This window comes from Balaenoptera musculus, chromosome 2 (assembly GCF_009873245.2).
Source record: "Balaenoptera musculus isolate JJ_BM4_2016_0621 chromosome 2, mBalMus1.pri.v3, whole genome shotgun sequence".
NCBI classification, from domain to species: domain Eukaryota; kingdom Metazoa; phylum Chordata; class Mammalia; order Artiodactyla; family Balaenopteridae; genus Balaenoptera; species Balaenoptera musculus.
Window position 1 is genome coordinate 83,111,084 of NC_045786.1, and position 16,907 is coordinate 83,127,990.

The 16,907-nt window shown below is 36.4% G+C and overlaps 1 protein-coding gene across 4 annotated transcripts in view; it reads left to right on the forward strand.

Annotated features, from left to right (window-relative positions):
- The first annotated feature begins 47 nt into the window (after window positions 1–47).
- Window positions 48–16,907, forward strand: part of FAM227B (family with sequence similarity 227 member B) — a 268,773-nt gene continuing 251,913 nt past the window's right edge. For 3 of the 4 annotated variants that reach the window (XM_036842850.1, XM_036842849.1, XM_036842847.1), the window contains exon 1: window positions 48–165. The gene's annotated coding sequence lies outside the window, so the exon portion shown is untranslated. Of the gene's footprint in view, window positions 166–11,422; window positions 11,442–16,907 lie in introns of those variants that run through there. The other variant, XM_036842848.1, reaches the window with a different exon arrangement.

The following is a 16,907-nucleotide window of genomic DNA, read 5'->3' on the forward strand; positions in this document are numbered from 1 at the left end:
ACGGAAAACGGTAACGGGGTTAGACGGAAAGTCCCGCCTCTGCGTCTCCAGTGGTCGGTGGTGTCGCCCTTTTCCGGAGAGACGGGATGGAAGACCAGGACCCCGCTCCGTGAGACTGACCCGGACCACTAAAGTGGGACGCGGTTCTCGAAACAAACTGTCAAGGTGCAGTTGCAGTGAGTTGTGAAAAATGCGGTTCCTACAGAACACTTCCCCATTTACCAATTCCCAAAATATTTTAGGCGTGAGAACTTTGTTCTATTACTTTTTTTAAGGCTATGTCAAGAGAAGTATTTCGTGCGCTGCGTAGTAATGAAAGCTGTTAGAAAAATTATATCTTGATACTTTGGTTTGCTTTAAAACTACACGTGTAGAGTTGGGACTGCTGTGTGCACTTTTCCAGTTTGAAATTAAGTGTAATATGTGGATGGATTATTAAACCATTTGTCCTTGCCCCACCTCAAAGAAAATCCAAACAGAAGGAGTGCATGTTGACAATTGTGAGATTTAGAAACACAGTGACCGGATATTGAGCAATGGATTTATTGAATACTCTGAATTTAGCAAGTGAGAGATAAAAGACAGAACCTTACCCTAGAGGACCTTACGTATCAAGTTAAGCGTGGGTAGTACAGAAAATACAATATGACTAATAAATTATAGGACTTTCAAAAGAGTTCAGAGTGGTCAATGAAGTTTTATTGGCTGAACTTGAGAAAAACCTTGAAGAATGATTATGGTTTAGGGCAGTGTTATTCAAAGGGATGGTGTAGGTCCCATTGGTGGAGGTCCCATTTGTAAGCAAGGAAATCTATTTAGTCACAACTACACTTTTTAAAAAATGAAATGGTCTAGTGTGGAAATATCAGTGCATGGCACTTGGTAAAGTTAAGTTTTGCTTTATGCAGTTTTAAATTATGTAGGTATGCATGTATGTGTGCATTAGGTCATGTTTATAAAATGGATTTCTCATTGTGTGTTTCTCTTAAAAAGTTTGAAAGCCACTGCTTTAGGGGGAAAGAAGAGTAGCAATAGCAAAGTCTCCAAGCCAATAATAAATAATTCACACCTTTATCTTTTTAAACTAATTTAGTTTAAGCACACAGATTAAAAAGCAAATGATTCTGTTTATTAATCAGAGTATTGGGTTACTATTGCTATGTGATAAATTACTCCAAAATATGGTGGCTTAAAACAACCATTGTATTATGTTCATGAATTTTGTGTTCAGTAGAACATAGAGGAACAGCTTTTTTCCTGATAACTCAGCTGTGAAAACTGAATGCTAGCAGAGCTCCGGTGTGTAGCCTCCCCATGTGGCCTGGGCTTCCCCACAGTATGGCAGTGGGGTAACCAGACTTCTTAGCCTAGGACCAGTGCTCCAAAGTCAAATGTTGCAATGAACAAGGCAGAAACTACATGTTCTTTTCTAACCTAGTCCCCAAAAGTAACACAGCATTACTTCTCTCACATTCTTTTTATTATAAGTGAGTTTCAAGGCATGTCTAGATTTTAGGTGAGGGGATGTAGATGCCACTTCTCAAAAGATTGTCAAGGAATTTGTGGCTGTTTTTTTTAAAAACCAACACACTGAATTTACTGCTGTCACAGAAAACCCCCAAATTTCAGTGGTTTCACACAATAAATTTTTATTTCTCACAAGAAATCCATTGTGGCTATTACTAGTCAGATGAAATGTTAAACTTAAGAATGTAGGTTTCTTTTTATTTTTAGTGGTTGTGCTGTCTCCTACAACATGGAGCCACAGCTTAGCTGTCAAGAAAGAAAGCACGGTGAATCACACAAAAATTTTAGAGGTCAGCCCTACAAATGGCATATGTCACTTTGCCCACATTTCATTGGCCAGAATTTAATCCAAGTTCCGCTCTAACTGCAAGGGAGCCTCAGAAATGTAGAGAAACATACAGGTGTTGGTGAGCAATAACAGTTTGCCACATTCTAAGTTTTTAACCAAAACCCTGTAGTCCCCAACCCCTCCTCTTATCTCAATTCTTTTCTTGAAAGGAAAATTCTTTCAGGTATTTTAGATACTTCTGTTATTTACTCCATATGTCAAAATATACTGCAGTTTCTAGATTTTTCACTTTCTGAAAGAAGGCAGTGATAAAGCTCTTTTATAACACCACTCCCAGGTGTGTGAACATTCCTTCTCTCCCTTCCCCTACACACTCTTATCTCCTCACCTCTCAATGCTGTAGTATCACAGTTTTTGTTTAAATTAACATTTGTAAGTATTATTCAAGCGTGAGCCACATATGATCACATTAACATTTTTTTTTGGCAGTCCCTTTTTTTTTAACATCTTTATTGGAGTATAATTGCTTTACAATGGTGTGTTAGTTTCTGCTTTATAACAAAGTGAATCTGTTATACATATACATATATCCCCATATCTCTTCCTTCTTGCGTCTCCCTCCCTCCCACCCTCCCTATCCCACCCCTCTAGGTGGTCACAAAGCACCGACTGATCTCCCTGTGCTATGTGCCTGCTTCCCATTAGCTATCTATTTTACATTTGGTAGTGTATATATGTCCATGCCACTCTCTCATTTCATCCCAACTTACCCTTCCCCCTACCCATGTCCTCAAGTCCATTCTCTACGTCTGCATCTTTATTCCTGTCCTGCCCTGAGGTTCTTCAGAACCATTTTTTTTTTTTTTTTTAGATTCCATATATATATGTTAGCATACGGTATTTGTTTTTCTCTTTCTAACTTCACTCTGTATGACAGACTCTAGGTCCATCCACCTCACTACGAATAACTCAATTTCGTTTCTTTTTATGGCTGAGTAATATTCCATTGTATATATGTGCCACATCTTCTTTATCCATTCATCTGTCGATGGACACTTAGGTGGCTTCCATGTCCTGGCTATTGTAAATAGAGCTGCAATGAACAATGTGGTACATGACTCTTTTTCAATTATGGTTTTCTGAGGGTATATGCCCAGTACTGGGATTGCTGGGTCATATGGTAGTTCTATTTTTAGTTTTATAAAGAACCTCCATACTGTTCTCCATAGTGGCTGAATCAATTTACATTCCCACAAACAGTGCAAGAGGGTTCCCTTTTCTCCACACCCTCTCCAGCATTTATTGTTTGTAGATTTATTGATGATGGCCATTCTGACTGGTGTGAGGTGATACCTCATTTTAGTTTTGATTTTCATTTCTCTAATGATTAGTGATGTTCAGCATTCTTTCATGTGTTTGTTGGCAATCTGTATATCTTCTCTGGAGAAATGTCTATTTAGGTCTTCTGCCCATTTTTGGATTGGGTTGTTTTTTTGATATTGAGCTGCATGAGCTGCTTGTATATTTTGGAGATTAATCCTTTGTCAGTTGCTTCATTTGCAAATATTTTCTCCCATTCTGAGGGTTGTCTTTTCGTCTTGTTTATGTTTTCCTTTGCTGTGCAAAAGCTTTTAAGTTTCATTAGGTCCCATTTGTTTATTTTTGTTTTTATTTCCATTTCTCTAGGAGGTGGGTCAAAAAGGATCTTGCTGTGATATATGTCATAGAGTGTTCTGCCTATGTTTTCCTCTAAGAGTTTGATAGTGTCTGGCCTTACATTTTGGTCTGTAATCCATTTTGAGTTTATTTTTGTGCATGGTGTTAGGGAGTGCTCTAATTTCATTCTTTTACATGTAGCTGTCCAGTTTTCCCAGCACCAGTTATTGAAGAGGCTGTCTTTTCTCCATTGTATATTCTTGCCTCCTTTATCAAAAATAAGGTGACTATATGTGCGTGGGTTTAACTCTGGGTTTTCTATCCTATTCCATTGGTCTATATTTCTGTTTTTGTGCCAGTACCATACTGTCTTGATTACTGTAGCTTTGTAGTATAGTCTGAAGTCAGGGAGCCTGATTCCTCCAGCTCCGTTTTTCTTTCTCAAGATTGCTTTGGCTATTTGGGGCCTTTTGTGTTTCCATACAAATTGTGAAATTTTTCGTTCTAGTTCTGTGAAAAATGCCATTGGTAGTTTGATAGGGAGTGCATTGAATCTGTAGATTGCTTTGGGTAGTATAGTCATTTTCACAGTATTGATTCTTCCAATCCAAGAACATGGTATACCTCTCCATCTGTTTGTATCATCTTTAAATTCTTTCATCAGTGTCTTATAGTTTTCTGCATACAGGTCTTTTGTCTCCTTAGGTAGGTTTATTCCTAGGTATTTTATTCTTTTTGTTACAATGGTAAATGGAAGTGTTTCCTTAATTTCTCTTTCAGATTTTTCATCATTAGTATATAGGAATGCCAGAGATTCCTGTGCATTAATTTTGTATCCTGCTACTTTACCAAATTCATTGACTAGCTCTACTAGTCTTCTGGTAGCATCTTTAGGATTCTCTATGTATAGTATCATGTCATCTGCAAACAGTGACAGCTTTACTTCTTTTCCAATTTGGATTCCTTTTATTTCTTTTTCTTCTTTGATTTCTGTAGCAAAAACTTCCAAAACTATGTTGAATAATACTGGTGAGAGTGGACAACCTTGTCTTGTTCCTGATCTTAGAGGAAATGGGTTCAGTTTTTCACCATTGAGAACGATGTTGGCTGCGGGTTTGTCATATATGGCCTTTATTATGTTGAGGTGAGTTCCCTCTATGCCTGCTTTCTGTAGGGTTTTTATCATAAACAGGTGTTGAATTTTGTCAAAAGCTTTTTCTGCATCTATTGAGATGATCATATGGTTTTTCTTCTTCAGTTTGTTAATATGGAGTGTCACATTGATTGATCTGTGTATATTGAAGGATCCTTGCATTCCTGGGATAAACCCCACTTGATCATGGTGTATGATCCTTTTAATGTGCTGTTGGATTCTGCTTGCTAGTATTTTGTTGAGAATTTTTGCATCTGTGCTCATCAGTGATATTGGCCTGTAGTTTTCTTTTTTGGAGACACCTTTGTCTGGTTTTGGATTTGGGGTGATGGTGACCTCGTCGAATGACTTTGGGAATGTTCCTCCCTCTGCTATATTTTGGAAGAGTTTGAGAAGGATAGGTGTTAGCTCTTCTCTACATGATAGAATTCACGTGTGAAGCCATCTGGTCCTGGGCTTTTGTTTATTGGAAGATTTTTAATCACAGTCTCAATTTCAGTGCTTGTGATTGGTCTGTTTATATTTTCTGTTTCTTCCTGGTCAGTCTTGGAAGGTTGTGCTTTTCTAAGAATTTGTCCACTTCTTCCAGGTTGTCCATTTTATTGGCATATAGTTGCTTGTAGTAATCTGTCATGATCCTTTGTATTTCTGCAGTGTCAGTTGATACTTCTCCTTTTTCATTTCTAATTCTATTGATTTGAGTCTTCTCTCTTTTTTCTTGATGAGTCTGGCTAATGGTTTATTAATTTTGTTTATCTCCTCAAAGAACCAGCTTTCAGTTTTATTGATCTTTGCTATTGTTTTCTTCATTTCTTTTTGATTTATTTCTGATCTGATCTTCATGATTTCTTTCCTTCTGCTAACTTTAGGCTTTTTTTTTGTTCTTCTATCTCTAATTGCTTTAGGTGTAAGGTTAGATTGTTTATTTGAGATGTTTCTTGTTTCTTTAGATAGGATTGTATTGCTATAAACTTCCCTCTTAGAACTGCTTTTGCTGCATCCCATAGGTTTTGGGTCATCGTGTCTCCATTGTCATTTGTTTCTAGGTATATTTTGATTTCCTCTTTGATTTCTTCAGTGATCTCTTGGTTATTTAGTAGCATGTTGTTCAGCCTCCATGTGTTTGTATTTTTTACAGATTTTTTCCTGTAGTTGATACCTAGTCTCATAGTGTTGTGGTTGGAAAAGATACTTGATATGATTTCAATTTTCTTAAATTTACCAAGGCTTGAATTGTGACTCAAGATATGATCTATCCTGGAGAATGTTCCATGAGCACTTGAGAAGAAAGTGGATTCTGTTGTTTTTGGAGGGAATGTCCTATAAATATCAGTTAAGTCCCTCTTGTTTAATGTGTCATTTAAAGCTTCTGTTTCCTTATTTACTTTCATTTTGGATGATTTGTCCACTGGTGAAAGTGGGGTGTTAAAGTCCCTTACTATGATTGTGTTACTGTCGATTTCCTCTTATATGGCTGTTAGCAGTTGCCTTATGTATTGAGGTGCTCCTATGTTGTGTGCATAAATATTTATAATTGTTATATTTTCTTTTTGGATTGATCCCTTGATCATTATGTAGTGTCCTTCTTTGTCTCTTGTAATAGTCATTATTTTAAAGTCCATTTTGTCTGATATGAGAATTTCTACTCCAGCTTTCTTTTGATTTCATTTGCATGGGAATATCTTTTTCCATCCCCTCATTTTCAGTCTGTATGTGTCCCTAGGTCTGAAGTGCATCTCTTGTAAACAGCATATATATGGGTCTTGTTTTAGTATACATTCAGCCAGTCTATGTCTTTTGGTTGGAGCATTTAATCCATTTACATAAAGGGTAGTTATCAATATGTATGTTTCTATTACCATTTTCTTAATTGTTTTGGGTTTGTTATTGTAGGTCTTTTCCTTCTCTTGTGTTTTCTGCCTAGAGAAGTTCCTTTAGCATTTGTTGTAAAGCTGGTTTGGTGGTGCTGAGTTCTCTTAGTTTTTACTTGTCTATAAAGGTTTTAATTTCTCCGTTGAATCTGAATCAGATCCTTGCTGGGTGGGGTAATCTTGGTTGTAAACATGGCTCCCTTTCATCACTTTAAATATGTCCTGCCACTCCCTTCTGGCTTGCAGAGTTTCTGCTGAAAGATCATCTGTTAACCTTATGGGGATTCCCTTGTATGTTATTTGTTGCTTTTCCCTTGCTGCTTTTAATATTTTTTCTTTGTATTTAATTTTTGATAACTTGATTAATATGTGTCTTGGCATGTTTCTACTTGGATTTATCCTGTATGGGACTCTCTGTGCTTTCTGGACTTGTTTGACTATTTCCTTTCCCATATTAAGGAAGTTTTCCAATATAATCTCTTGAAATATTTTCTCAGTCCCTTTCTTTTTCTCTTTTTCTTCTGAGACCCCTATAATTCGAATGTTGGTGCATTTAATGTTGTCCCAGAGGTCTCTGAGACTGTCCTCAATTCTTTTCATTCTTTTTCTTTATTCTGCTCTGCAGTAGTTATTTCCACTATTTTATCTTCCAGGTCACTTATCTGTTCTTCTGCCTCAGTTATTCTGCTATTGATTCCTTCTAGAGAATTTTTAAGTTCATTTATTGTGTTGTTCATCATTGTTTGTTTGCTCTTTAGTTCTTCTAGGTCCTTGTTAAACGTTTCTTGTATTTTCTCCATTCTATTTCCAAGATTTTGTATCATCTTTACTATCGTTACTCTGAATTCTTTTTTGGGTAGATTGTCTGTTTCCTCATTTGTTTGGTCTGGTGGGTTTTTACCTTGCTCCTTTATCTGCTGTGTGTTTCTCTGTCTTCTCATTTTGCTTAACTTACTGTGTTTGGGGTCTCCTTTTTGCAGGCTGCAGGTTTGTAGTCCCCGTTGTTTTTGGTGTCTGTCCCCAGTGGCTAAGCTTGGTTCAGTGGGTTGTGTAGGCTCCCTGGTGGAGGGGACTGGTGCCTGTGTTCTGATGGATGAGGCTGGATCTTCTTTCTGGTGGGCAGGACTGTGTCTGGCGGTGTGTTTTGGGGTGCCTCTGACCTTATTGTGAATTTAGGCAGCCTCTCTGCTAATGGGTTTGGTTGTGTTCCTTTTTTGCTAGTTGTTTGGCGTGGGGTGTCCAGCACTGTAGCTTGCTGGTCGTTGAGTGGAGCTGGGTCTTAGTGTTGAGTTGCAGATCTCTGGGAGAGCTTTTGCCGTTTGATATTACATGGAGCTGGAGGTCTCTAGTGGACCAATGTCCTGACCTTGGCTCTCTCACCTCAGAGGCACAGGCCTGACACTCGGCCAGAGCACCAAGACCCTGTCAGCCACATGGCTCAGAAGCAAGGGAGAAAAAAATTAAAAAATAAAATAAAATAAAGTTATTAAAATGAAAAATTAAAAAATTATTTAAAATAAAAAAATTAAAAAGTAATGAAAAAAAGAAAGAAAGAAAGAAGAGAACAAGTTAACCAAAAAACAAATCCGCCAATGACAACAAGTGCTAAGAACTATACAAAAAAAAAAAGGACAGATAGAACCCTAGGACAAATGGTAAAAGCAAAGCTATACAGACAAAATCACACAAAGAAGCATACACATACACACACACAGAAAGAGAAAAAGGAAAAATATATATATATCTATATATAAAAAAAAAAGGAAGAGAGCAACCAAATCAATAAACAAATCTACCATTGATAATAAACTCTAAATACTAAACTAAGATAAACGTAAAACCAGAAACAAATTAGATTTGCAGAAAGCAAACCCCAAGTCTACAGTTGCTCCCAAAATCTACTGCCTCAATTTTGGGATGATTCATTGTCTATTCAGGTATTCCAGGGATGCAGGGTACATCAAGTTGATTGTGGAGATTTAATCCACTGCTCCTGAAGCTGGGAGAAATTTCCCTTTCTCTTCTTTGTTCACACAGCTCCTGGGGTTCAGCTGTGGATTTGGCCCTGCCTCTGAGTGTAGGTTGCCTGAGGGCATCTGTTCCCACCCAGACAGGAAGGGGTTAAACTAACAGCTTATTAGGGGGCTCTGGCTTACTCAGGCCAGGGGGAGGGAGGGGTACGGAATTCGGGGTGAGCCTGCAGCGGCAGAGGCCATGTGACATTGCAACAGCCTGAGGCAAGCCATGTGTTCTCCTGGGGAAGTTGTCCCCGGTTCACGGCACCCTGGCAGTGGCGGGCTGCACAGGCTCCTGGGAGGGGAGGTGTGGTTAGTGACCTGTGCTTGCACACAGCCTTCTTGGTGGCTGCAGCAGCAGCCTTAGCATCTCATGCCCGTCTCTGGTGTCCGCGCTGATAGTCGTGGCTCACGCCCATCTCTGGAGCTCATTTAGGTGGTGCTCTGAATCCCCTCTCCTCGTGCAACCTGAAACAATGGTCTCTTGCCTCTTAGGCAGTTCCAGACTTTTTCCCGGACTCCCTCCCAGCTAGCTGTGGCGCACTAGCCCCCTTCAGGCTCTGTTCACACAGCCAACCCCAGTCCTCTCCCTGGGATCTGAACTCCGAAGCCCAAGCCTCAGCTCCCAGCCCCCACCCGTCCCGACCGGTGGGTGAGCAGACAAGCCTCTCGGGCTGGTGAGTGCTGGTCAGCAGCGATCCTCTGTGTGGGAATCTCTCTGCTTTTCCCTCTGCACCCCTATTGCTGTGCTCTACTCCGTGGCTCTGATGCTTCCCCCCTGCTACCCCCCCGTCTCTGCTAGTGAAGGGGCTTCCTAGTGTGTGGAAACATTTCCTCCTTCACAGCTCCCTCCTAGAGGTGCATGTCCCATCCCTATTCTTTTGTCTCTGTTTTTCCTTTTTTCTTTTGCCTTACCCAGGTACGTGGAGAGTTTCTTGCCTTTTGGGAAGTCTGAGGTCTTCTGCCAGTGTTCAGTAGGTGTTCTATAGGAGTTGTTCCACATGTAGATGTATTTCTGATGTATTTGTGGGGAGGAAGGTGATCTCCACATCTTACTGCTCCACCATCTTGAAGGTCTCCCTCCACATTAACTTTTAATACAGACTTTTATCTTCCTTTGTCTTAATTGCTATATTTTTATGTACTTATTAATAATCTGTCCTCAGAAACTCTGCCAAAGTGATAAAACATTACATTCAAACACATCAATTAATCTAGCAGATTTTTTTTTTCCTTCCAGATATTCCCTCTAGAGCATTTCAACCTCTAGTTCATTCAGTATTAGTTTCTTTTACCAATCCGATAGTGCTCTCCTGTGTTGGATTCCTTGATTCCTTTTTCTTTATGGAATCCTTTGTTTTTCTGAAACATATCCTCTAGTAGCTTCCTGAGAAAAGATAAATGTTGTAGACAGATAATAACTGCCCCCCATCCCTGCCAAAGATGTCCACACCCTAATCTCCAGATCCTATGAATATGTTTTCTTATATGGCAGAAGGAACTTTGTGTATGTGATTAAGTTAAGGATCCTGCAATGAGGAAATTGCTGGATTATCTAGGTGGGTCCAACATAATCACAAGCATCCCTGTAGGAGAGAGATAAGAGGTCAGAGAGGGAAGAAGATGCTACACTACTGGCTTTGAGTTTTGAAGAAGGAGCTAAGGAGCAAAGCAATGTAGGGGATTCCTAGAAGCTGGAAAAAGCAAGGAAGCAAATTCTCCCCTAGAGCTTCCAGAAGGAGTACTATAGCTCTGCAGATCCATTTCAGGCTTCTAAACTGCAGGGCTGTGAGATAAGTAAACCTGTGTTGATTTAAGCAACTAAGTTTTTGGTAATTTGTTACAGCAGCGATGTGAAACTAATACAGGGAGAAATGGTGATTTTTTTATTTTTTAAAGTGGCTTGCAGATCTGAAATATGCCACGTACTTAATTGATGGGCTGTCTATATTTAAATTTCTAGGTTGAAAGTCATTTTCCAGAAATAATCATATTAGTTCTTATCTTTTTTCCTCTGATTCTTTTCTTTAACATTTTTTATTCTAGTTTCCAGAAGATTTCTTCAGCTATTTTCCCCCTACAAACTTTGTTGAATAATTAATTTATAGCATTATATTTGTACCTTAATTTTCTTTTCTCTCTTACCTCATAAAATGCTGTTTTGGTTTCAGAGATGCATTATCTTATCATCTCTCTCTGAGAATCTTAAAGATGTTTTAAAAGTTTCCTTCTGTTCCCCGTATTGTCTGTATCCTCTCAGATTTTATTTTGTTATCTGTTTGGATTTCTATTTTTTTATTTTTATCTTTTTTGAAAATTTACAGCTATTCCTTAAATATCTAGTAAGCCTAGGATTTCTGTTCGTATTGAAGAATAAAGATTAAAACAGTGATATAAAGCTCAAGCTCATTGTGTCTTCATAAGAGGATCAGATTTTTCCATTGGGAAATTCTCAAACATCTGTAGAATAAAGGCACTAATGAAGATAAGATCAGAAATCAATGAAATTGAAAACAAATGTGCACTATAGGAAAGCAACAAGGCCAAAATTAGTTCTTTGAAAGGATTGATAAAATTGAAAAGCCTTAGACTGACTAAGTAAAAAGAGAAAACTCAAATAGCAGGAGTGAAAGTGGAAACATCCTACAGATGGTAAAAGTAATAAGAGGCTATTAAGAACAAATACTTATGTCAAAGTAATTGACATTTTTTGTTTCCCTTGAAAAACACAATTTGCCAAACTGATGAAAGAGGAAATAGACAATCTGAATGATTCTATAACAATATTGAGAAATTGCATCTATGTTAGTCTGCTCTAGCTGCCATAACAGAATACCACAGACTTGGTAACTTAAACAACAAAAATTTGTTTTCTCACAGTTGTGGAGGCCTGAAGTCCAAGACCAAGGTGCTGTTCGTGTTGGTTTCTGGTGAGACTTCTCTTTCTGGCTTGTAGATGGCTGCCTTCTCACTGTGTCCTCACATAGCCTTTGTGCATGCATGGAGAGAAAGATCCTTCTGGTGTCTCTTCCTCTTCTTATAAGGACAACACTCTTATTGGACTAGGGTCCCATCCTTATGACTTCATTTAAACTTAATTTCCTCCCCAAAGGCCCCATCTCCAAACACAGTCACATTGGGGCTTAGGGCTTCAACATAGCACCCAGGGAAAAAAATAGAGTCTGAAATGAAGACTTCACTGGTTGCACTTAACAACATTAATTATCCAAACTGAAGCACAGAGAAAAAAAGGTTGGAAAAAAAAAAACCAACAGGGGACTTCCTGGTGGTCCAGTGGTTAAGACTGTGACCTTCCAATGCAGGGGGCATGGGTTTGATGCCTGGTCAGGGAATTACGATCCTGCATGCCTCACTGCGTGGCCTAAGAAGAAAAACCCAACAGATTCAGTGACCTGTAGAACAATCTCAAGCTATCTAACATAGATGCAGTTGGAGTTCCAGAAGGAAAGGTGGGCAGAAGAAAAAAACATTTGAATAAATAATGATGGATAATTATCCAAATTGATGAAAACTATAAAAGAACACATTCAGAAATTCAGCAAACCCAAACAGAATTAAGAAAGGAAGGACCAGGGGAAGGGAGGAAAAGGGAGGGAGGGAGGAAAGCAACCCCACTGACTGCTGAAAACCAGTGATAAAGATAATATTTTAAAAACAGCCAGAGGAAAAAGACACATTACATATAGGAGAACAAATATAAAATGATTAGAACATGTTCCCTTCTCCTTTATTTTCTGCAAGATTATGTATAAGATTTGTGTGATTGCTTCCTTAAATCTTGGCTATAATGTACTTGTGAAGCCATTTGATTCTGGAGTTTTTCTTTGTGAGATTTTTCATTACAAATTCAATTTCTTTAATTGTCATAAGGTATTTACCTTTGGTAGCCACCTAAGAGGAATTAAAATGTATCCACAGACTTGTATGCAATTTTCATAGCAGCTTTTTTCCATAATAGCTCAAATCTTTAAACAAGGCAATGCACACACACACACACACACACACACACACAATGGAATACTACTCAGCAATAATATGCAGTGATCTTGGATATTTCACAGAAAACTTATGTTGAGCAAAAAAAGCCAGATACAAAAGAGTGCATAATGTTATGATTCCATTCTTATGAAATTCTAGACCAGGCAAAGCTAATTTATAACTAACTAGTCTATAGTTACAGAAAGCAGATCAGTGTTGCCTAACGCCAGTGGTGGGATATTTTTGCGTGGAGTTGTAGGGATCAACAATAAAGTAGCACAAGGAAACATTTTGGGAGTGATCTAAATATTACACATTTTAATTGTAATGGAGGTTACATGGATGTATGCATTTTTCAAAATTCTTTGAACTGTGACTTAAAATGGTAGTTTTTTTATGTAGTAATTATGTAGTAAATTATACCTCAATATAGCTGATTTAAATAGAAAAATCATTTATATTTCTATTTACTAGGAAGAAACAATAGAAAAGGACATGTTAAAAATACATTTGCAGTTTAAACATTTAAAACATACAATAGGAACAAAAATCATCAAGTATCCTGGGATAAATCTAATGAAAGATTGTCCAAGATCTCTAACAAACAGTACCAAACGAAATTTTAAAAGATCTAAATTAATGGAGAAATATACTATTTTCATGGGTTCAAAGATATAACATTGTAAAGATGTTAGTTACTCAAATTGATCAATATATGCCATCTAATCCTAATCAAAGTTCCAGTAGGTTTTTGCAGAATTTGACAATCTGATTCCTAAAACTTAAAGGGAAATGTAAAAGGATAAAAATAGTGATGAGCAAATCAAAGAGGAAAACAAAGCTGGAGTATGTAAACTATAACATATTAAGATTTAAAATAAAGGTACAGTTATTGAAACTGTATGGTATTGTCAAAAGAACAGAAAATTACACCAAAGGAACAGAACTGAGTGTCCAGAAACAGACCTCCATCCTGACATATATAGCCACTTGAATATATGGCTAGGTGGTACTGAAATGTAGCAGGAAACACAATCTTTTAAAGTAATTGGTTCTGGATCAACTGGAAATTCATGTGGGAAAAAAAAAAAACCCTCAATTTTTTACCTCACCTAAAACACAAAAATCAATTCATAGACTTAAATGATCATAGACTTAAATATGAAAGTAAAGAAGTATGACATTTAGAAGGTAAAACAAAAGACCATCTTTTTACTTTGGGGTAGGTTAAAAATTTCTTAGATAAGATAAAAATGCATAAATAATTGACTTTACTAAAATTAAAGCATCATAATAAAAAGCATTAAAATGGTGCACACTATTTTGTCTTATCTGACAAAGGCTCTACGTCATAACAATAAAAAATTAATAAAAATGCCATCAAATCAATATCAATAAAATCAGTTAAAAATACCAACTCCCAAATAAAAATTGAGCAGAAGACTTGAACATTTGCCTCACAGAAGAATATATCCAGATTGCTAACAAGCAGTTGATCAACATCATTTTTCATCAAGGAAATGCAAATTAAAAATCACAAGATACAACTACATGCCCACCAGAATTGCTACATTTAAAAGTATTGACAATACTAAATATACAGTAGTACTAAAGAATACTACATTCTTTAGTAAGGATGTGGAATTACTGGAACATTCATACACTTCTGTTCAGAGTGAAAATAGGGACAACCACTTTGGAAAACTACTTGACAATATCTACTAAAGCCGACCCAGCAATCCCACTCCCAGTTCTATATCAAGTATACCAAAAGACATTAAAAAAGCTTTCATATTATCTTGATTTAATATATACAACATAATTTACATAAACAGAAAAGGACTCAAATGTCCATCAAAAGTAGAATGGATAAATTTTGGTATATGTTATACAATAGAATATTACACAGCAAAGAAAAAACATTACTACTATATGTTGAAACAACACGGATGAATCTTACAGACACAGTGTCAAGTGAAGGAAGGTAGAAAGTGTACATATTGATTTTTCCATTCAAATGAAGTTCAAAAATAGGCAAAACTTATCTAGAGAGGTAGAAGTAGAATACTGTTTATATTGGGGAGGCAAATGACTGGAAAGGAGTAAGACGTTACTCTGGGTTACTAGCAATGTTCTGTATCTTGATTTGTACATTGGTTATAGGGGTGTATAGATTTGTAAAAAAAAAAAAATTATCAATCCATACACTTAAGAGTTGTGCAGTTTACTGTATGTGTTTTTTACTTTAACAAAAAGATTGAGAAACACAAATTAGTTGCACATATGACTTGGAAAAAACAAGCCATAATTATAACTATTATATTAATATTAGAACTGTAAATGAAGGCATAATTAAAGGTATTTTTTAAAGGAATTGTGATAAAATGGATATAAGAGATAAAGAAGGAGAAGGAAGAATCTAAGATAATTCAGACTTCAAACCTGGATGATTGTGAAACCTTTATAATTAAAAATAAGAACAAAATTTACTGAGTAAGGACTTGTGTTTCAAGCAATGATCATGAATTGTGTTTTGAAAATACTAGGTTTGAATTTAAAATACCTAAATGTAAAATATTTATGCTCAAGTCTTCTATGAATCTTTAGAATAATGTGTCTTAAAAGTCATTATTATGAATAAAAATCAGTTTTAAACAATCAATTACATAGAATTTTAAAATTCAGACATTAAAGATTACCACAAATCTCATAGCTTTGAATCCCACTCAACACTGATGATACATTAAAGACAATGTAAAATTATTATAACTGATTTTGGAATTCCTGGGGTAAACTACACGTGAGCATGATATATCCTTTTTATATCTGACTGGCCTCAAGTTGGTAGTAATTTGTTAAAGATTTTTGTATCTATGTTCTTGAGGGACATTTGGTCTATAATCCTTTTTTGTAATCTTGTAAGATTCTATTATCAAAGTTATTCTGGCTTTATAAAATGATTTAGGAAGTATTCCCTCCTCTATTTTTGAAAGTTACTATATCATCTTCTTTCAGTTTTGGTAATTTTTTTTTTTTAAGGATTTGTCCATTTCATTTAGGTTGTCAAATTCATTGACATAAATTTTCAATTATGTGCTGTTTAGTCATTTAATGTGTGCACATTCCCTAATGACATCCCCTTCATCATTCCTGGTATTGATCATTTATATTTTTTTGTTTTTTTAACTTCAATCTATTAAGGTATCATTTTTTTTTTAATCTTTTAAAAAACCAGATTTCAGTTTGTTGAGTTCTTTACTGGTTTTGTATTTTCATTTCATTGACTAACGCTCATATCTTTTTTATTCGTTTTTCTACTTATTTTTTAATTCTTCTCAGTTTTTTTAGCTTCCTAAGCACTGTGTTTTCTTCTAAGCATAGATTTAGGTGCATCCCACAAATTTTAATACATTGTGTTTTCATTATCTTTCATTATCATTCAGTCAGAAAACTTTCTAATTTTTCTTATTATTTCCTCTTTGAGCTAGAAATGGATTATTTAATATTCAAGGATTTCCTAAATGTGTTTTTGTTACTATTTTCTATTGTTGTCAAAGAACACACTCTGAATGATTTCAATTATTTGAAATTTTTGAGACTTGTCTTATGGTACAGCATAGGTTCATCTTGGTGGAGGTTCCATGTTCCATTACTTAAAAAGATTGTGGGACTTCCCTAGTGGTGCAGTGGTTAAGAATTCACCTGCCACAAGAATATACAGTGGAGAAAAGACAGCCTCTTCAATAAGTGGTGCTGGGAAAACTGGACAGCTACATGTAAAAGAATGAAATTAGAATACTCCCATACACCATACTCCCTAAAACCATAATTCAAAAAGAGTCATGTACCTCAAAATGGATTAAACACCTAAATGTAAGGCCAGACACTATAAAACTCTTAGAGGAAAACATAGGCAGAACACTCTATGACATATATCACAGCAAGATCCTATTTGACCCACCTCCTAGAGAAATGGAAATAAAAACAAAACAAAAAAATGGGACCTAATGAAACTTAAAAGCTTTTGCACAGCAAAGGAAACCATAAACAAGATGAAAAGACAACCCTCAGAATGGGAGAAAATATTTGCAAATGAAGCAACTGACAAAGGATTAATCTCAAAAATTTACAAGCAGCTCATGCAGCTCAATGTCAAAAAAACAAACAGCCCAATCCAAAAATGGGCAGAAGACCTAAATAGACATTCTCCAAAGAAGATATACAGATTGCCAACAAACACATGGAAGGATGCTCAACATCATTAATATTAGAGAAATGCAAATCAAAACTACAATGAGATATCATCTCACACCAGTCAGAATGGCCATCATCAAAAAAATCTACAAACAATAAATGCTGGAGAGGGTGTGGAGAAAAGGGAAGCGTCTTGCACTGTT